Genomic DNA, 23,631 nt, shown 5'->3' with positions numbered 1-23,631 from the left:
AACAAGGACCTACTGTATAGCACAGGGAACTATACTCAATATTTTCTAATAACCTATAAGGTAAAAGAATCTGGAAAAAACTGTATATCTCAATCACTGTTGTACACCTGAAACTAACATGATATTGTAAATCGACCGTACTTCAATAAAAAATCATTAAAAAGATAAAGGAGGGAGAGCTTTCAAACAGGAAGATTAGCATTGATAAGTATATAATAAGCATGTTATTCAGGAGGCTGTTATACTGTTTTTCATGCCTCTAGTCCTCAGGACCCACTAGATTTTCTACAATAGCACTTTCCAAACTTCTATGCTGTTATTAGGTACTGACCCTATGGTTAGCCATGTTCGGGAAAAGCTGAGTTCATCACATTTAGATGTTTCTTTATTGTGAGACCTCTCAAAGGTTTCTGCATAATAACAGTAATCAACACTTTCTGAATACTTTCAATGTGCTAGGCACTGTACATGGATTCATGCATTTAATCCTCTAGCAACCAATGAAGTTTTGTTCACATTTTGGAAGTAGGGAACTTGAAGAAAGAAGTTATGCTAATGTGCATTTTTAATCACTCAGCCAAGCCTACTGTCTACAACATTTTCCAAATATATATCACTACTAACTCCCATTTAATGAATATGTAGTAACATCTCACAGTTCACATTTTGGGATCCACTTTGCTAAAGACATATAAGAAATAAATTGGGTCCTCCATCTTAAATTAATTTAGTCCAGATTATCTTTCATTTTTTCTCATCTATCAACCCATTTCTTTGCATTTTGCAAAATTTCTTATCTCCAAACATATGATAAACCCATGGCAACCTTTTTAACATTTTCATTCTTGCCTCTGAATGCTTGATTTAACTGAGTTCCTCTAAAACTAATTAAAAATGCATCCTTAAAACTCGTGGGGATGAGCTCTATTTTGTTCAATCTTATAAAGACCACTTTTAAAAGCTGGAGGCACCTTTACAAACAATGAAATGATTTGCATCAAATAACCTTGGTTTCTTTAAGCTCAGAGAAAAATTCAATCTACACTTCCTTTCAAAAAAGGTGTTTTTGGTGTCCAGCCATGGATGAGATGCTGTGAAGTTAAACGGACAGAGCCCAGAGTAGATTAAGAAGGCGCTAACGACACAACATTGTAAATCAACTATACTTCAATTTTTTAAAAAAAAGGCACTATCTGAAGAAAATTCTACTCCTAGCTCTCAGGCCTACCAGTGGAGTATCAGACCATTCACTTTACGTTTTGAGTCTCAATTTCCACATCTGTAAAATCAGCATCATGAATATCCTGTCCCACTTCCCATATATGTCTACAGCAGGGATCAAAAGAAATATCGCATGTGAAAAATAACTTTATATTCCAGTAAATGCTATGCAGGTATTTTAACAGAATGAGAACTGCACACTTACTGTCAATGATAAAAGATCTGAAATGAATGTTTTTAGACCAAATTATTGTTAGACATGCAGGTAAAAAATTCTAAGTGACCCATACTTGTTCCTTCATCTTTGCTGATACCTAGGGTTAAATAATTTGGTTAAAATGCCCAGAAAAACAGAGATGATCTCTTCTCCTAGCATCACTGCTCTCAAAATCCAAATACTTTGGGAAGGATCATCAATATGAATGTATTTTGACAACATCATAAGTGAAAAATTATATAAAATGCGAAGGTCAACTCTACATTTATTATCATCCCTGAAAGAGGTTAATACTTCTCTTCTGTCTTTTATGGGCACAAACTATCATTTCTTTTTATCATCCTTTACAATCTTGGCAAAAAAAGGAAACACAACTTACCATTAAATTGTGCCTTCTACTGGCTCACTGCTTTACCCAAATGTTGGGTTTATTGAAAAATATATATTTTAAAAATATTCAAGATATTTATTATTGCCAACTATCAGGGAAACACTATATTAGGCAGTGGACTACAACAATAAATAAAAGCTAAGTACCCCACTCTCACAGAGGTTTCATTCTTCTGGAGGGGGAGACAAAGAATAAAAACTAAATATAGAGTAAGTTACACATAGGAAAGAGGAATGGGATTTCTGGGGGTGAGATTCGAGTTGTATTTTTAAGTACGGTTGTCAGGCAGGGTCTCACTGAGAAGGCAACTTTTGACTAAAGAGCTGAAGGAGATGACAAGTGAATCAAGATCATCCCTGAGAGAAGAGGACTGAAGACAGGGGAAATGTCACTTCCAAAGTCCTGAGGTGGAAGTATGCTGGTCTATTCAAAGAACAGCAAGGAAGTCTGGGTGGCTTGGAGCAGTCTGAGTGAGAGTAGGAGGAGATGAGCTCAGAGAAGTCAGGGGGTGGATCACATATGATCCCACAAGGTTTGCGCTTGTAATCATGTGAAGTGAGAAGACACTCGAGGGATCTGAGCAGTGTTGGCGTGGCTTGAGAATACACTGTAGGGACGAAAAGGTAGATGCAAGACAATTACCACTTAGTTGAAGGATGGGGAGCGGAGATGATTGTGGATTGGTTCAAAGTGGTTGCTTAGGTGTGATGAGAAGAGTTTGAATTACAGATATATTCTGAAGGTACAGCTGGCAGCACGTGCTTATACAATGGATGGATGTTGGGAAAGAAAAGGAAGAAATCAATGATGACCCCAAGGTTTTGGTCTGAGTAACCATGTTAAAATGTACCTAGGGACATTTTAATACAAAAGTTTACAGGCAGTGAGTTTGGAACCAGGGTGCAACTTAAACTTGTCTTCTTCATCTAAGCAATTTAGCGGTATTTTTCAAAGCATGAGCCCTCTGAAGTAGACTCACTTAGAGTGTTTATTAAAAATGCAGGTTTCTGGGTCTTACACCTCAGATTGAATCTCACAATCACTTTAGAATGAATACCAGAGATTAATAATCATACTGATCTTGCATTTCCACAACCTTACCCGGAGATCTTTAGGAGCAATAAAATCTAAGAGCCACTGCATTAAAACAAATAGTATGGGTGCTCCTGGAAAGACTTACTCCACATTTCACCGTGAAGAAAGGATCCATTATTTCTGCACTGAAGGATAGAAAATGATTGGCAGGCCGGTATCCCTTCTTTGTCACTGACATCAATAACTCAACATCTGAAGCCACTAGGGAAAAACAGAAGTCTCCTATCTCCATCCTTGTGTAAATCTAAGCAGTTGCCAATCCTGAATTTGAGGGTTGTTTTTCACAGTTAATATAAAGTGGAGAGCCTGTGGCGGGGGAGGGAGTCTGTTTCCATGTGTGAGGCTTCATCCATCACTGACAGGTACAATTCCCCTCCTTTTCCTTCTTTCCTATTTCCCCCCCATTTTCAGTATAATTAGACTCAGGGGGACTTGAGATTTGTCTTCAAATATTTGAAACTCTGTTATATGGAAGAGGGATTAGACTTGTTCTACCTGGTCCCAAGAGGTAGAAATAGGATAAATTCTGCAGAAAATACAGGGAGACTGTTTAAAATTATTATTCCTTTTAGGGATCATAATTTTCATAGAGCTGTTTAAACTTGGGATAAGCTTTTAAGGAATCTTTAAAGATTCTGGTCATTTTTTATTCATGACTTTCATTGAAACATGTAAACAGTGTCATGCTCTCTTTGTTGACACTTTTTTTGTTTGGGGTAAGTCCCTCCCTCCCAAGGCAACACTTGGATTTTTTTTCTCTTTTCCTTTAGATCGAGACTTTTGACTCCTCTCACTAACCAGATCTTCATTCTCTAGTCCAGGGATGAGCAAACCATTTTGGTAAATCAGAGGGTAAACATCAGGTTTTGTAGGCTACAAGGTCTCTGTTAAAACTTCTCAACTCTGCCACTGTAACAAGAAAACAGTCACAGACAATGTTTAAACAAGTGAGTGTGGCTGTGTTGCAATAAAACTTTATTTATGGACACTGAAACTTGATTTCCATATAATTTTTATGTATCACATAAGAATGATTTAAAAAATTTTTGCAACCATTTAAAAATTTTAAAACTATTCTTATGCTCAACATCACTAATTATTAGAAAAGTGCAAATCAAAACTACAGTGAGGTACCACCTCACACCAGTCAGAATGGCCATCATTAAAAAGCCTACAAATAACAAATGCTGGAGAGGGTGTGGAGAAAAGGGAACCCTCCCACACTGTTGGTGGGAATATAAGTTGGTGCAGCCACTGTGGAAAACAGTATGGAAGTTCCTCAAAAATCTAAAAATAGAGTTTCCACATGAGCCAGCAGTCCCATTCCTGGGCATATTATCTGGACAAAACACTCATTCAAAACGATACATGCACCCTTACATTCACAGCAGCACTATTCACAATAGCTGAGACATGGAAACAACCTAAATGTCCGATAACAGAAGGATGGATAAAGAAGATGTGGTACATATATATACAACGGAGTACTACCCAGCCATAAAAAAAAGAACAAAATGGGACTTCCCTGGTGGTCCAGTGGTAAAGAATCCATCTTCTAATTCAGGTTCTATCCCTGGTGGGGGAACTAAGATCCCACATGCTGCAGGGCAACTAAGCCCATGTGCCACAACTACTGAGCCTGCACACCCCAAATTACAGACTTGTAGTTGCCAAAGGGGAGGGGAGGTAGGGGAGGAATGGACTGGGAGTTTGGGATTAGCAGATGTAAACTATTATATATAGGATGGATAAATAACAAGGTCCTACTATACAGAACAGGGAACTATATTCAATACCTGTGATAAAACATAATGGAAAAGAACATGAAAAAGAATGTATATATATGTACATATATATAACTGAATCACTTTGCTGTACAGCACAAATTAACACAACATTGTAAATCAACTATACTTCAGTAAATAAATATGTAAGTAAAATGTTTAAACCTTAAAAAAATAAATAAAAAGGAAAGAAACTATTCTTAGCTCAAGTTGTACATAAGCAGGTAACCAGCTGGATTTGGCCCAAGGGCTATAGTCTACACCTCCCGCCTTAGCTTCTCATTATAGACCCTAAGGAGGGACTACCTGTCGGAAGGACACAATCAGATGCATTGAGATCTGAAAGGAGAACCTACAGGCTGAGAATCTGCTGAGAGCTGGGGGACAGGACCAGTCCTAGGGTTCAGTCATAAGTCTTCATAGCTCCACGTTTTTATCTAAGTGGGTAGTTTTAAAAGTGGTTTCAGTTGAAGATATGATGATAGGTGTGCATGTTTCGAACACAATACCTGGAATAAAAGTCAGAAACTCAAGTACAGAAGTAGGAAGAAGAACTAAATCTGTTAACAAAACTTTGAGACTGATCAGACCTCTAGAGGGTTAGCAGGTCTACATTTGTCAGAGAGGCAGGCTTTGGGCTAACCTACTCTGCTATCTCCCTCACAATAAAGTTTGACTGCTCAGACACCACATTATTGCCTTGTAAAAACAGAGCATCTCCTATTATTATCCATTTCAGGCTTAAAGTATAATAATAGATGAAAATAAACATTCTGGTAATAAGATATGTTTAAAGATTATTTCCCAGACCATTTGGTAGCACTTATGTTATTACCGTCAAGGTAAGTCTCCAAAATGTAGTGACAAAGTATTGCAATAATGCTCACAAGATTTCTTCAAAGGGAGGTTCTGGAGACAGCTTTTCATTTTGGAGCAACTAGTAGAGGGGAAGTTCTAAGGTACTTATCTCTTCTTTTACCTGTTTCAATGTGTAAGGCTTCATCTATCACTGACATGAACCAATTCCCCTCCTTTTCTTTCTATTTTTTTTTATTTTCAAAATAATTAGATTCAAGGGGACTTGATATTTGTCTTCAAGTATTTCAAAGTCTGTCATATGGAACAGGGATTAGATTTGTTCTGCCTGGTCCCAAGTGGTAGAAATAGGACCAATTCTGCAGAAACTCCAGGGAGAGGTGTTTTTTTGTTTGTTTGTTTGTTTTTAATTCCTTATAGCGAGCATAATTTTTACAGAGCTCTTTAGAACTAGGATAAACTCTCAGAATTTCAAGTCACTGAAAGTGTTCATACAGACGTCAGACTACTACTTGGAGGGGATTTTGTAAAGAGAACTCAACTAAAATAGTTCTAAGATTTTGAGTCAATGAATTATTAGCCAGATAATATGATAATAATAGCAGCTCCCTTATTTGACTACATAATATTGTAAAATACTGTACTGAAATCTACATACTTAGTTAATACTCACAATGACAGGATCTGCACTACTTAGTATTTCAACTTTATAAATGATACCAAAACCCATGAGGTTAAGTAACTTGCCCTAAATTACAGAGCTAGTAAACAAAAGATTTGTTTCCAGATCTACTTGACACCAAGGTCCAGGCTCTTAAAACTATGCTGCTTCTTTGTAGTGGTAGAATTCAATGAGCTTTAAGGACTTGATTTGTGCTGCCTGATAGCTTTTAATCTAAGACAAAAATAAAGGATACAGAGGACTTCCCTGGTGGTCCAGTGGTTACGACTTTGCTTTCCAACGCAGGGGGTGTGGGTTCGATCCCTGGTTGGGGACATAAGTTCCCACATGCCTCATGGCCAAAAAACCAAAACATTAAAAAAAAAAAACCAAAATACCAAAAAAATATTGTCAGAAATTCATAAAAGACTTTAGAAATAGTCCACATCAGAGAACTACGGCACCCACCAGGTGCTGGTGGGGGACCTCGGACACCAAAGGGGATGAGAGGAACCCCCAAGCGACTGGGATGGGGGTTGAGCCTGAGTGCCTGTGGTGAGAGTGCCAAGTCCAAACTGCTGGACTAACAGAGAACCTCAATCCCAGGGAATATTAATCGGAGTGAGGTCTCCCAGAGGTTCTCATCGTGGCACCAAAACCCAGCTCTACCCAACTGCCTGAAAACTCCAGGGCTGGATGCTTCAGCCTAAACAACCAGTAAGACAGGAACACAGCCCCACTGATCAAAAAAAACACGACAGAAAATTATGTCACAGGTAAGGGAACCAGGCAAAAACCTAAAAGGCCAAGCAAATGAAGACGAAATAGGCAACCTACCTGAAAAAGAATTCAGAGTAATGATAGTAAAGATAATCCCAAATCTCGGAAAAAGAATGGAGGTATGTATCGAGAAAATAAAAGAAATGTTTAACAAAGATGTAGAAGAACTAAAGAACAAAGAAACAGTGATGAACAACACAGTAACTGAAATGAAAAATACTCTAGAAGGAATCAATAGCAGAATAACTGAGGCAGAAGAATGAATAAGTGACCTGGAAGATAGAATGGTGGAAATAATAGCCAAGGAGCAGAATAAAGAAAAAAGAATGAAAAGAAGTGAGGCCAGTCTCAGAGACCTCGAGGACAACAACTAAACGCACCAACATTTGAATTATACGGGTCCCACAAGAAGAGAAGAAAGAGAAAGGGACTGAAAAAATATTTGAAGAGATTATAGTTGAAAACTTCCCTAACATGGGAAAGGACATCGCTACCCAAGTGCAGGAAGCACAGAGAGTCCCAAACAGGATAAATCCTAGGAGAAACACACCAAGACACATATTAATCAAACTAACAAAAATTAAATTCAAAGAAAAAATATTAAAAGCAGCAAGTAAAAAACATACAAGAGAATCCCCATAAGGCTATCAGCTAATTTTTCAGCAAAAACTCTGAAAGCCAGAAGGGAGTGGCAGGATATATTTAAAGTGATGAAAGGGAATAAACTACAACCAAGATTACTCTACCCAGCAAGGATCTCATTCAGTATCAACAGAGAAATCAAAAGCTTTACAGACAAGCAAAAGCTAAGAGAATTCAGCACCACCAAACCAGCTTTACAACAAATGCTAAAGGAATTGTTCTAGGCAGGAAACACAAGAGAAGAAAAAGAACCACAAAAACAAACCCAAAACAATTAAGAAAATGGTAATAGGAATATAAATATCAATAATTACCTTAAACATGAATGGATTAAATGCTCACAGACTGGCTGAATGGATACAAAAGACACAGACTGGCTGAACGGATACAAAAATAAGACCCATACATATGCTGTCTACAAGAGACCCACTTCAGACCTAGGGACACAGACAGACTGAAAGTGAGGGGATGGAAAAAGATATTCCATGCAAATGGAAATCAAAAAAGATATCCAATGCAAATGTAAATCAAAAGAAAGCTGGAGTAGCAATACTCATATCAGACAAAATAGACTTTAAAATCAAGACTGTTACAAGAGATAAGGAAGGACACTACATAATGATAAAGGGATCAATCCAAGAAGATATAACAATCATAAATACTTATGCACCCAACACAGGAGCATGTCAATACATAAGGTAAATGCTAACAGCCATAAAAGGGGAAATCAACAGTAACACAGTAAGAGTGGGCGACATTAACACCCCACTTACACCAGTGGACAGATTATCCAGACAGAAAATAAATAAGGAAGCACAAGCTTTAAGTGACACTACAGACAAGATAAATTTAATTGATATTTATAAGACATTCTACCCAAAAGCAGCAGAATACACTTTCTTCTCAAGTGCACATGGAACATTCACCAGGATAGATCACATCTTGGGTCACAAACAATCCTCGGTAAATTTAAGAAAACTGAAATCATATCAAGCATCTTTTTCCAACCACAACGCTATGAGACTAGAAATCAATTACAGGAAAAAAACTAAAAAAGACAAACACACGGAGGCTAAACAATACATTACTAAATAACCAAGAGATCACTGAATATATCAAAGAGGAAATTTAAAAAACCATAGAAACAGATGACACCAAAAGCACGATGACCCAAAATCTGTGGGATGCAACAAAAGCAGTTCTAAGAGGAAAGTTTATAGCAATTCAATCTCACCTCAAGAAACAAGAAAAACCTCAAACAATCTAACATTACACCTAAAGCAACTAGAGAGAGAAGAACAAAGAAAAACCAAAGTTAGTAGAAGGAAAGAAATATAAAGATCAGAGCAGAAATAAATGAAATAGAAACAAAGAAAACAATAGCAAAGAGCAATAAAACTAAAAGTTGGTTCTTTGAGAAGATAAACAAAATTGATAAACCTTTTACCAGATTCATCAAGAGGGAGAGGACTCAAATCAATAAAATTAGAAATGAAAAAGGAGAAGTAACAACTGACTCTGCAGAAATACAAAGGATCATGAGAGATTACTGCAGGCAACTATACGCCAATAAAATGGACAACCTGGAACAAATGGACAAATTCTTGGAAAGGTAAAACATTCCAGACTGAATCAGGAAGAAATAGAAAATACGAACAGACCAATCATAAGTAATGAAACTGAAACTGTGATTAAAAATCTTCCAACAAACAAAAGCCCAGGACCAGATGGCTTCACAGGTGAATTCTATCAAACATTTAGAGAAGAGCTAACACCCATCCTTCTCAAAGTCTTCCAAAATATAGCAGAGGGAGGAACACTCCCAAACTCATTCTACGTGGCCACCATTACCCTGATACCAAAACCAGACAAGACATATCACAAAAAAGGAAAATTACAGACCAATAACACTGATGAATATAGATGCAAAAATCCTCAACAAAATACTAGCAAACAGAATACAACAACACATTAAAAGGATGATACACCATGATCAAGTGGGATTTATCCTAGAGATACAAGGATTCTTCAATATACGCAAATCAAAACAATGTGAAACACTATATTAACAAACTGAAGAATAAAAACCATATGATCATCTCAACAGATGCAGAAAGCTTTTGACAAAATTCAGCACCCATTTATGATAAAAACTCTCCAGAAAGTGGGCATAGAGGGAACCTACCTCAACATAATAAAGGCCATATATGACAAAGCAAGCATCATCCTCAATGGTGAAAAACTGAAAGCATTTCCTCTAAGATCTGGAACTAGACAAGGATATCCACTCCCACCACTATTATTCAGAATAGTTTTGGAAGTCCTAGCCATGGTAATCAGACAAGAAATAAAAGGAACACAAATTGGAAAAGAAAAAGTAAAACTGTCACTGTTTGCAGATGACATGATATTACACATAGAAAATCCTAAAGATGCCACCAGAAAGCTACTAGAGCTAATCAATGAATTTGGTAAAGTTGCAGGATACAAAATTAATACAGAGAAATCACTTGCTTTACTATACACTAATAACTAAATATCAGAAAGAGAAATTAAGGAAACAATCCCATTCACCATTGCAACAAAAATAAAATATCTAGGAATAAACCTACCTAAAGAGGCAAAAGAACTGTACACAGAAAACTATAAAACACGGATGAAAGAAATCAAAGATGACACAAACAGATGGAGAAATATACTATGTTCTTGGATTGGAAGAAACAATATTGTAAAAACGACTATACTACCCAAAGCAAGCTACAGATTCAATGCAATCCCTATCAGATTACCAGTGGCATTTTCTTTCTTTCCTTTTTTTTTTTTTTTTTTTTTTTTAACAGAACTAGAACAAAACATCTTAACATTTGTATGGAAACACAAAAGACCCTGAATAGCCAAAGCAGTCTTCAGGGAAATAAAAACAGACCTGGAGGAATCAGACTCCCTGACTTCAGATTATACTACAAAGCTACAGTAATCAAGACAATATGGTACTGGCACAAAAACAGAAATATAGATCAATGGTACAGGATAGAAAGCTCAGAGATAAACCCACGGACCTATGGTCACCTAATCTATGACAAAGGAGGCAAGAATATATAATGGAAAAAAGACAGCCTCTTCAATAAGTGGTGCTGGGAAAACTGGACAGCTACATATAGAAGAATGAAATTAGAACACGTAACCCCATACACAAAAATAAACTCAAAATGTATTGAAGACCTAAATGTAAAACCGGACACTATAAAACATAGGGAAAATACTCTTTGACATAAATCACAGCAAGATCTTTTTTGATCCACCTCCTAGAGAATGAAAATAAAAACAAAAATAAACCAATGAGAACTGAGACTTCCCTGGTGCCTCAGTGGTTAAGAATCTGCCTGCCAATGCAGGGGACATGGGTTTGAGCCCTGGTCTGGGAAGATCCCACATGCCATGGAGCAACTAAGCCCATGAGCCACAACTACTGAGCCTGCGCTCTAGAGCCCATGAAAAACAACTACTGAGCCTATGTGCCACAGCTACTGAAGCCCACACACCTAGAGCCCATGCTCCACAAAAGAGAGAGGCCACCACATTGAGAAGCCTGCGCAATGCAATGAAGACCCAATGCAGCCAAAAATAAGTAAATTAATAAAAGACCAAAAAACCAAATGAGACCTCATTAAAAATGGGTGGAAGACCTAAATAGACATTTCTCCAAAGAAGATATACAGATGGCCAAGAGGCACATGAAAAGATGCTCAACATCACTAATTATTAGAGAAATGCAAATCAAAACTACAATGAGCTATCACCCCACACTGGTCAGAATAGCCATCGTCAAAAAATCTACAAAAAATAAATGCTGGAGCATGTGTGGAGAAAAGGGAACCCTCTTGCACTGTTGGTGGGAGTGTAAATTAATACAGCCACTATGGAGAACAGTATGGAGGTTCCTTAAAAAACTACAAATAGAACTACCATATGACCCAGCAATCCCACTACTGGGCATATACCCAGAGAAAACCATAATGCAAAAAGACACATTACCCCAATGTTTACTGCAGCATTATTTATAATAACCAAGTCATGGAAACAGCCTAAATGATCATCAACAGATGAATGGATAAAGAAGATGTGGTACATATATACAATGAAATATTACTCAGCCATAAAAAAATAAATTGGGTCATTTGTAGAGATGTGGATGGATGTAGAGTCTGTTGTACAGAGTGAAGTAAGTCAGGAAAACAAATATTGTATATTAACGCATATATGTTGAATCTAGAAAAATAATACAGATGAACCTATTTCCAGGGCAAGAATAGAGACACAGATGTAGAGAAAAGACATGTGGACACAGGGTGGAAGGGGAGGGTGGTATGAATTTTACAATATGTAAAATAGATATCTAGTGGGAACCTGTGATATAGCACAGGGAGCTCAGCTCAGTGCTCTGTGATGACCTAGATGGGTGGGATGGGGAGCATGGGAGGGAGGTTCAAGAGGGAGGGTATGTATGTATACATATAGCTGATTTGCTTCATTGTACAGCAGAAACTAGCGCAACATTGTAAAACAATTATACTCCAACACAAAAAATGGTCGTCAAAAAAAATTTTTTTTAATAAATAAAGGATATAGAATATACCCACAGAATGCCTTACAGCTGTTAAAATGAGTGCATCAAAATGTATACATCACTAAAATGTGTTCAGTGAAAAAAATTTATGGAACAATAAATACAGCATGACACTACTTACACAGACTTTCAAACAAGCAAAATAAAATCACAAATTACTTAGGGGTATATACATGGACATTAAGATATAAACATGGACAGGAATAAGTTATACCAAGTGAGTTTAGAGTATCTGCCTCTGAGGAGTGAGGGAAAAGACTGAAATTGAAGAATGTTAAGAGACTTTAACTATACATCTGTGTGATATTTTGGTTCTTTATAAATAAAAGAGGGAGAGAAAGAGAGAGAACTCCAAAGCAAAGATGACTATGATAAGACTTTTCAAAGATGTGGATACGTATGTTATTTTCTATACTTTATCGATGCTTGAAATATTTAAATATATACATAATTATGACAAAATTAAAGCAGAATATCTATGTATCTATGTGGCAGACTAAATACATATTACTCTCCATCTCTCCTATCTCCAGTGCCTACAAAACTGACAGCAAAAGAATAAATAGGCTATAAACCCCCAAAGACAGGAAGAACAAGAAAAGATCAAAGAGCAGTAAAGAGAAATTACTCTGGGTAGAGGAGTGGTAATTGAAGTAGTCTATCTGAGAAGCTGAACTCTGCACCTATCAAGTAGGAGTCTACAATAATACATTATAACTGTTGCCTCTGATTGCTGAGCATTTTTAAAGTCATTTATTTCATTAATTCAACAAATATTTAGTGAGTGCTTAATATGTGTCAAGTACTGTTCTAAGAGTATTGATACACAGTGAACAAAGAGTAAAAGTGGGGATGCAGAGTAATCAGCAAGCAGGATTGGCTTTAAACAACTCCTAAAACAGGATTGAACAATTGCAGGTTGACTCCTGGATACCTTCCCCATCACACCAGTTGGCTGCCTTGTGCCCACCACACAGAGGTTGCTTTTACTTTGAAGAAGCTGAAACAAACAAGCTTTAAAGAAAAGAGTTCATGTACAGCTACTGAAAGGAGTGTGCACCATGCTTAGAACAGTGAGAATGACAGTGACTATACTGAATAGTGAGACAGCCATATACCCCTCCCACTCCCCTCCTACAATACTTATATCACCCAGGCAGGAAATTGGTGGATTCCTCGCTGGGGAAATGGACAAGGCTGAGAGAAAGGAACATTAGATACTGACATTTGGAGGCCCTCAAACAAGACAGGCAAGGGCAACCTGATTACCCGGTCATGAAGCTTATCAGTTGACAAGCCCTGCCCATTCAGAAAGCTTTTGAGTAGGGTTTTGTGTGTTTGTGTGTGTGTGTGTGTCTGCCTCATTTTAAAATATGAACAGAAAATCACTGATGACCAGACATTTGATGAAAGCCTCAAGATACCAAAAGAGGAACACCAAAAGTCAAAGAGAGTATAGAATAACAATAAGAAAAGACAATCTATGGAGAAGAAAATCAAGACTAAAACTAAAAAGAAAACTTTAAAAATTATGACTAATCTTTATAGAGAAATAAGAAATGAAACTATGAAACATGAAAAAGATTCTATTAAAAAAGTAAGAGAAGAGTTCTGAGAATGAAAAATACACCAAAATTAAAATAATTCCATAGAAATATTTGTAGTTTCAACCTAATGGTTAAGAAAACATCAAATCTCAAACAAAACATATGAAATTAGACAAGAAATTAGAGATACATTAAGGAATTAAACTTAGAAATTAGTATTCAAAGAATAGCAATTCCAGAGAAAGCAGATAAAACATTAAAAAAGAACTGCCAAAGGAACAAAAGAGAAAAAACAACTCAGATTGCAGACCGTGAAATAAATTGAGAAGACTTGTGACATACTGTATAAAAGAAAAGATCCACAATTAGACATATTACTTTGAAATTTCACAACACCTGAAACAGAAGTTCTTAGATGTTCCCAGAGTAAAAAAAAACACAAAAGGACATCAGAAAGGAATTCACTGGACTTCTCTATCATAAGGGAAATGATTTATAACCTGGAATTTTATACGTAGCCAAGCTATCAACAAATTAGAGGATATTCAATAAAAAATTTAAAATAAATAAATTAGAGGATAGAAAAAGACATTTTCAGACAGAAAATGTCTCAAAATTTTCCATTCTTAGGGAAATCCAGGGAGATATGCACATTGAAAACAAGAGAGAAAACTAGAAAGAGAAAAATCTGGAATCTAGAAAACAAAGGAGAAGTGAAAGAGATTCCCAGGATGATTAAACTTCTAGGATGACTGCTGTGCTTCAGACACATCACAAAGAATAAAATACCTAGGAATAAACCTACCTAAGGAGGCAAAGACCTGAACTCAGAAAACTATAAGACACTGATGAAAGAAACTGAAGATGATACAAACAGATGGAAAGATACACTGTGTTCTTGGATTGGAAGAATCAGTATTGTTAAAATGACCATACTACCCAAGGCAATCTACAGATTCACTGCAATCTCTATCAAAATACCAATGGCATTTTTCACAGAACTAGAACAAATAATTCTAAAATTTGTAATGGAAGCACAAAAGACCCTGAATTGCCAAAGCAATCTTGACACAGAAGAACAGAGCTGGAGGTTATCATGCTCCCTGACTTCAGACTATACTAAAAAGCTACAGTAATCAAGCTACAGTACAGTACGGTACTGGCACAAAAACAGACACATAGATCAATGGAACAGACTAGAGAGCCCAGAAATAAACCCATGTACTTATCGTCAATTAATCTACAACAACAGAGGCAAGAATATATGGAGAAAAGAGTCTCTTCAGTAAGTGGTACTGGGAAAACTGGGCAGCTACATGGAAAAGAGTGAAATTAAACATTCTCTAACACCATATATAAAAATAAATTGAAAGTGGATTAAAGCCCTAAATGCAAGAAAAGGAGACCATAAAACTCCTAGGAGAAAAATAGGCAGAACACTCTTTGACATAAACCATTAGCAATATTTTTTAGGATCTGTCTCTAAGGCAAAGGAAACAAAAGCAAAAACAAGCAAATGGGACCTAATTAAACTTCAGAGCTTTTGCACAGCAAAGGAAATCATCAACAAAACAAAAAGACCGCCCACTGAATGAGAGAAAATATTTACAAATGTTATGACTGACAAGGGGTTAATATCAAAATATATAAACAACTCCTACAATTCAATTAAAAACAACAACAACAACCTGATTAAAACACGGGCAGAAGACCTGAATGGACATTTTTCCATAGAAGATGCATAAAAAGATGTTCAACACTGCTAATCATCAGAGAAATGCAAATCAGAACCACAATGAGATATCACCTCATACCTGTCAGAATGATTATCATCAAAAAGAACACAAATAACGAATGTTGGTGAGAATGTGGAGAAAAGGGAACCTTTGTACTCCATTGGTGGGAATGTAAATTGGTGAAACCACTACGGAAACCAGTATGGAGGTTCCTCAAAAAACTAAAAATAGAACTACCATATGATTGAGCAATTCCACCACTGGGTATATATCCAAATAAAACAAAAACACTAACTGGAAAAGATACATGCACCCCAATGTTCACAGCAACATTATTTACAATAGCCAAGACATGGAAGCAACCTAAGTGTCCATCTGCAGATGAATGGATCAAGAAGATGTAATATATATGTGTGCATATATATACACATACGCTACACACACACACACAACAGAATGTTACTCAGCCATAAAATAGAATGTTACTCAGCCATAAAAACTAATGAAATTTTGCCATTTGCAACAACATGAGTGGACCTGGAGGGTATTATGCTAAGTGAAGTGATTCAGACAGAGAGAGAGAAATACTGTATGTTATCACTTACACGTGGAATCTAAAAAGTAAAATGAATGAATATAGCAAAATAGAAAAATAGAAACAAATAGAAACAGACTTACAGATACAGAGAACAAACCTATGGTTAGCAGTGGGGAGAGGGAAGAGGGGAGGGGCAAGGTAGGGGTAGGGAATTAAGAGGTACAAACTAGCAGGTATAAAATAAATTTTAAGGGTATATTTATTGTTCAACACAGGGAATATAGTCAATATTTTACACATAACTTTAAATGGAGTATCATCTCTTTTGAATCACTATGCTGTACACCTAAAACTAGTGTCATATTGTAAATCAACTATATTTCAATTTTTAAAAAGTGGAGAGAAAATCTGTGGGTTCTAGAAGCAATAATTCCAGTAAGAAAACAAAACAGAAAAAATACCTAATATATTTGAATATATTCAGGGGACATCGTCAAATCTGTTAGAGACTGTAGGAATAGATTTGTAATCAATACAGAAAGAACTAAGAAAAATTAAATTGTGATAATGAGGGGATCTCAAGAAGGACTTACTCTCCAAGAAAGAAAATGTGATTGGGATGTACAACACTGTTCAGCTGTGAATGTTTCATAGTCTTAGTAATATAAACATATAATACTAATCTCACAAGAAAAATGTGATGTAAGTATATTAGAAGAAGAGAATAACTATATACAGAGAACAGTTTATGAGTGAATGGGATTGCATTGTATGTGCGTATCATTCTGTATGTGTGTGAGTGGGTGTGTTAAGTATTTAAGAGAACTAGTTTCTCATGCTTCCTACTAGGCATTCAATGGAGAATATATACAGCTTTAAAACATTCAAGAAAGAATAGTATAGAAACAGTATTTGCAAATACAGAAGCAAATATAAAAGAATAGGGGGCTTCCCTGGTGGCACAGTGGTTAAGAATCCACCTGCTAATGCAGAGGACACGGGTTCGAGCCCTGGTCTGGGAAGATCCCACATGCCGCAGAGCAACAAAGCCCGTGCACCACAAGTACTGAGCCTGTGCTCTAGAGCCCGTGAGCCACAACTACTGAGCCCACGAGCCTAGAGCCTGTGCTCTGCAACAAGAGAAGCCACCGCAATGAGAAGCCACCGCAATGAGAAGCCCACACACCGCAAGGAAGAGTAGCCCCCACTCACCACAACTAGAGAAAGCCTACACGCAGCAACAAAGACCCAATGCAGCCTAAAATAAAAATAAATTTATTTTTTAAAATTTAAAAAAAGAATAGCTTAAAAAGTTGAAAGGGGTTTCCTCAGGGTAGCGAGAATTAGGAGTGAATAGGATGGAAAAGAAAACTTATTTTTCAGTATATGTTTGGAAGTACTATTTAACATTTTTAAATTTATATTTATACTTTACTATGTAAAGAAAGAGGGGAAAAAAAGAAAAACAACTAATACATGACTAGACCATGACTAGACCAAATTTCCATGGCAAAGGCAATTCATGGTAGCAGGAAATAATGAGTGCCTAATTGAAGTAGAATGCCGCAATGTGTGTTTGTTCTCTTTAAAGACTGGGGGGGAAAGGAGCTTTCCAATTATGTCAATACACTTAATCTTGATTGAGCGAAGCAGAAACCAACAAGAGACCAAAGATTAACTGTGTGATCATCTTTACGCTGAGGTTTTAGATGCTTCTCCCACCACACTCAATGCCAAGCCCACTTTTACAGATGCAATTAAAATTAGAATTATCCCCAATCTCCATGATGTTCTTAGGATTTGTTACATGTATTAAACCTGATTAAAAATATTCTAGGGGTAGATAGCTTTTTCTGACACACAGAAGATTCAACCCAAGTCAGATCAATGATGTAACATTACTTCTGGCTGTAGGAGCCGAGACAGATAAGAGCTGGAATAGCAGCAAGAAAAATAAATTGCCTAAAAATCACATGGAGCTATAAACCAGAAACAAAAACAACCGAGTATCCCATCATACATCAAACATCTCTCTGTTCTGAATGATTTGAAAAAGGTATTTCAAGCCCCAGAAGGTGAATGCTCAGGTAGTCTAATCAAGAGACATGAGCTATACAAGAAATTGGATCATGCAGCAAAAATCACCTATATTCTTTCTACCTGTGCTAGGTTCTTTGTGAAATAGAGGAAATATAAGACACGGTGCTTGCCCTCAAGAAGCATGCAGTCTAACAGGGGAGACATGACTAGAATGTGTGAAATGTAAAGAAAGGATTTGGAAATTCTAATGAATAAGAGGTAACCAAATTCAAAGGCAAATGTGTCTGACACAGGACTCAGAGAAAGGGAATTAGGAGCAACAGGGTTCCTAGAAAAAGTGGCTTTCGGTGAGGCTTTGAGGAGGGGCTAGGGATTTGGGCTGGTAACCGGAAAAGGCTTGAATTATTTGTAGTTTAGAAACTGGAATTTGTAGTTCAGAAATTAGAAGCAACTACATTGTTTGTGGGGGGAGGCGGGGGAGAGATTGGGGAAAACAGAGAAGTGGTCAGAATCAAGTGTATCATGTTTACTTTTATCAATTTACTCTAGATTTTGGATGTATTTCCCTTCCCTTTCCTTAGCTTTTAATTTGGGAGACAATGACCGCGTTAATTACCTAATACCCACCAGCTGCCACAAGGTTAACACTGCACTTGTCAATGTTGTTTTAGTTTTAACTTTCCTTTAGTGCAATGGTGATTTTTTTTTAATATTAAAAGCATCTCCCCAGTAAAAATCACTGCTCATTGCAAATACGTTCGTTTCTCTGTATCCACAAGAGATTGGTTCCAGGAGCCCCCAGGTATACCAAAATCCACGAACGCTCAAGCCCCGTAGTTGGCCCTCTGTATCCACGAATTCTGCACCTGTGAATTCAACCGACCGTGGATGAAAATTTCCATCCACGGTCGGCTGAATCCGCGATTCAAAGCCCGCATATATAAAGGACCAACTGTATATTTATTGAAAAAAAGTCCAAGTATGAGTGGAACCACACAGTTCAAACCTGTGTTGTTCAAGGGTCAACTGTACAGGCTTAAACACACCACTGAATGGTTCATCTAGGAGAAAGTTGGGGGTCAGAAAGTCAAGAATGCATTGAGAGTGTTCAGCCATTAATTTTAAACAAAATAGATGGAAACTAACCACAATGTGGGAATGTCACTTCTCCAAGGTCCAGCTATTTCCATTAGCAACATGTGTACTACCTCCCCTGGGCCTTTTGCGGGATCATTCTGTACAAGCTAGACCTTTGAGACCCTAGCAGGTGCGAATGGGCCATCATGAACTCTCCAGAATCCAATCACTGTTCACATTTGCAGACAACTGGAAGAAATCATGGAGTCCTATAGAAGTAAATCACGCGTAGTTCTATTTTCAGATTAATCAGACAAGCTGAATAAAGAGAGGAACGATAGCTCTTTCTCTGAACCATTTCAATCCACTTGTTCTTCGATTCTATGTGCTGTTGTTTAAACCATCTATATATTAGTTAAGAATGGGTGGCAGCTAAACAGGAAAACAAACGATACACTTCTACTGATCTGCTGCTAGTCTATAAATAATACAGATTCAGAGTTCTGCCCTCCGTCACACCCAATTTTATGATATTTGAAAAAAGAGATTTTAAGATATTTGCAAAGATTAGTCAAGTGATAAAAATAAAATGGCTTCATGGAACTCTCCTGATGGCTGGAAATAAGGGGCTCTGGAGAGAGGCATCCCACACTACCCCTTTCTTATTAACTGGGTGAGTATATCTTGACCCTATGAAACACTTGCCTGGAGTTTGTGGTCATTGTAACTTTTATTTTGACTTCTCTCAACTACACAGTCCCTCAAACTGCCTCTCGCCGTATCTCGGGTACTTTCATTCCTGTCTTTGCCCAGGTAAGGTTGATAAGCTAATTTAGGTATGAGCCTTAGGGGTCTATTTAGGTTCTCAGATCTGCTTAAGGTACAGCCAGAGACATTAAGTGTTAATAAGTTTCAGGCAAGAAGTGGGAGGGGGTAAGGGAGGGAAGGAATGGGAGTTTGGGATTAGCAGATGCAAACTATTATATATAGGATGGATAAACAACAAGGTCCTACCGTATAGCACAGGGAACTATATTCAGTATTCTGTGAGAAACCATAATGGAAAACAATATGAAAAAGAATATATATATATGTATAACTGAATCACTTTGCTGTACAGAAGAAACACAACATTGTAAATCAACTATACTTCAATAAAATTAAAAAGTTTCTGGCAAGAACTCCTACCTAAAAGGGGAAGTTGTATACATGGGGTTTCTTTCAATGCGAACCTGGACATTCTTAGGATAATGATGATTGTTTTAATTACTAAATTTAGTGGTAAAGGAAACCTGGGGTAGCAGGGGAACAAAGTAGATTTTCCAAAGAATTTAACACTGTCTGCTGCATGGTAGACAAAATGCAGCAGTACAAGCTATCTGAGCAAGACAGACCGTCAGAGAAGAAGCCCAATATTAAGCCGAGGACGATAATACACAAAATACACAAAATGCTGCAACGCCCGACAAGGAACATCCAACACGGAGGGATATTCAACTATGACACCAATTCCAGTGGGTGGGTTTTTCCTCACACCACCATGCAATCCTCTGACACCAGCTGGGTGTCCCGACAGTTTACCTCAAGGCTGAACCCACAGGTTAAGGGCTCAGTCTTACAAGACGCCCCACCTCCACCCTTGCAACCCGATACACACTTCAGATGCCAATCGCAAGCCCATGTTGTCACCTGGGCTTCTGACCAACTGGCTATAGGTTAGAGGTTCCCATGACCCCCTCCTTGGGGCTTATTAAGTTGCCAGATCATCTCACAGAACTTAGAGAAACATTTTTCGTACCTTATTTCTGTTACAAAGAGGGACAGTCCAGTGAAAGCGATGCACAGGGCGAGGTCTGCAGAAAGGGCGCAGAACTTCTGTGTTCTCTCTGAGCGAGCCACTCCACCTCCGCCTCCAAGTCTTCATCAACACAGATGCTCCTTTTTGGGTTTTTATGGACGCTTCATTACGTAGTCACGATTGATGAAGTCATTGGCCAATAGTGATTGAACTCCACCTCCAGTCCCTCCCACCCTTCCCCGCCCCTCACCCCTGCCCCCAGGAGGTCGGGGACTGGGCTGATAATTCCAATGCTCTAATCACCTGGTAGGCTCCACTGATAACGAGCCCCCAGCCTTAGGTGCTTTCCAAAGATAGCCTCATTAACGTAACAAAAGGCACCTTATCATATTCATCATAGGAAATTTCAAAGGTTTTAGCAACTCTGTGCCAGAAACCAGGAGGAAGACCGAATATTGATATATACTATTTTTATTTTAAATCACAATATCACAAGGAATACAGTAAGCAGATCCTCATTTCACCTTAGTAACAGCTTAACAGGACTAGATCAAAGCAGGGTAAAGTCAGTGCAAATGAAGAAGTATCGAGTTTTTAGACAGTGGGTTTGGAGGTGGATGGTCACCTAAAAACACCTGAACTGTGTTTTCGTTAGCTTTTGTAGAGCAAATATAAAGGACCAACTGTATATTTATTGAAAAAAATCTGTATATTTATTGAAAAAAATCCAAGTATGAGTGGAACCACACAGTTCAAACCTGTGTTGTTCAAGGGTCAACTGTACAGGCTTAAACACACCACTGAATGGTTCATCTAGGAGAAAGTTGGGGGTCAGAAAGTCAAGAATGCATTGAGAGTGTTCAGCCATTAATTTTAAACAAAATAGATGGAAACTAACCACAATGTGGGAATGTCACTTCTCCAAGGTCCAGCTATTTCCATTAGCAACATGTGTACTACCTCCCCTGGGCCTTTTGCGGGATCGTTCTGTACAAGCTAGACCTTTGAGACCCTAGCAGGTGCGAATGGGCCATCATGAACTCTCCAGAATCCAATCACTGTTCACATTTGCAGACAACTGGAAGAAATCATGGAGTCCTATAGAAGTAAATCACGCGTAGTTCTATTTTCAGATTAATCAGACAAGCTGAATAAAGAGAGGAACGATAGCTCTTTCTCTGAACCATTTCAATCCACTTGTTCTTCGATTCTATGTGCTGTTATTTAAACCATCTATATATTAGTTAAGAATGGGTGGCAGCTAAACAGGAAAAAAAACGATACACTTCTACTGATCTGCTGCTAGTCTATAAATAATACAGATTCAGAGTTCTGCCCTCCGTCACACCCAATTTTATGATATTTGAAAAAAGAGATTTTAAGATATTTGCAAAGATTAGTCAAGTGATAAAAATAAAATGGCTTCATGGAAGTCTCCTGATGGCTGGAAATAAGGGGCTCTGGAGAGAGGCATCCCACACTACCCCTTTCTTATTAACTGGGTGAGTATATCTTGACCCTATGAAACACTTGCCTGGAGTTTGTGGTCATTGTAACTTTTATTTTGACTTCTCTCAACTACACAGTCCCTCAAACTGCCTCTCAGCGTATCTCGGGTACTTTCATTCCTGTCTTTGCCCAGGTAAGGTTGATAAGCTAATTTAGGTATGAGCCTTAGGGGTCTATTTAGGTTCTCAGATCTGCTTAAGGTACAGCCAGAGACATTAAGTGTTAATAAGTTTCAGGCAAGAAGTGGGAGGGGGTAAGGGAGGGAAGGAATGGGAGTTTGGGATTAGCAGATGCAAACTATTATATATAGGATGGATAAACAACAAGGTCCTACCGTATAGCACAGGGAACTATATTCAGTATTCTGTGAGAAACCATAATGGAAAACAATATGAAAAAGAATATATATATATGTATAACTGAATCACTTTGCTGTACAGAAGAAACACAACATTGTAAATCAACTATACTTCAATAAAATTAAAAAGTTTCTGGCAAGAACTCCTACCTAAAAGGGGAAGTTGTATACATGGGGTTTCTTTCAATGCGAACCTGGACATTCTTAGGATAATGATGATTGTTTTAATTACTAAATTTAGTGGTAAAGGAAACCTGGGGTAGCAGGGGAACAAAGTAGATTTTCCAAAGAATTTAACACTGTCTGCTGCATGGTAGACAAAATGCAGCAGTACAAGCTATCTGAGCAAGACAGACCGTCAGAGAAGAAGCCCAATATTAAGCCGAGGACGATAATACACAAAATACACAAAATGCTGCAACGCCCGACAAGGAACATCCAACACGGAGGGATATTCAACTATGACACCAATTCCAGTGGGTGGGTTTTTCCTCACACCACCATGCAATCCTCTGACACCAGCTGGGTGTCCCGACAGTTTACCTCAAGGCTGAACCCACAGGTTAAGGGCTCAGTCTTACAAGACGCCCCACCTCCACCCTTGCAACCCGATACACACTTCAGATGCCAATCGCAAGCCCATGTTGTCACCTGGGCTTCTGACCAACTGGCTATAGGTTAGAGGTTCCCATGACCCCCTCCTTGGGGCTTATTAAGTTGCCAGATCATCTCACAGAACTTAGAGAAACATTTTTCGTACCTTATTTCTGTTACAAAGAGGGACAGTCCAGTGA

At 37.8% G+C, this 23,631-nt stretch overlaps 1 long non-coding RNA gene across 1 annotated transcript in view; it reads right to left on the bottom strand.

Moving 5' to 3' along the window:
• LOC307179760 overlaps positions 1-21,086 on the bottom strand; it is a 115,491-nt gene extending 94,405 nt beyond the window's left edge. Inside the window, exon 1 of the long non-coding RNA XR_013825546.1 lies at positions 20,971-21,086. This is a non-coding gene — a long non-coding RNA (uncharacterized lncRNA). The remainder of the gene's footprint in view (positions 1-20,970) is intronic.
• Between the last annotated feature and the right edge of the window lie 2,545 nt (positions 21,087-23,631).

The sequence above is a fragment of the Stenella coeruleoalba genome (assembly GCF_951394435.1).
Source record: "Stenella coeruleoalba genome assembly, chromosome: 21".
In the NCBI taxonomy this organism is placed as follows: domain Eukaryota; kingdom Metazoa; phylum Chordata; class Mammalia; order Artiodactyla; family Delphinidae; genus Stenella; species Stenella coeruleoalba.
This window is presented reverse-complemented; position numbering and strand designations above follow the sequence as displayed.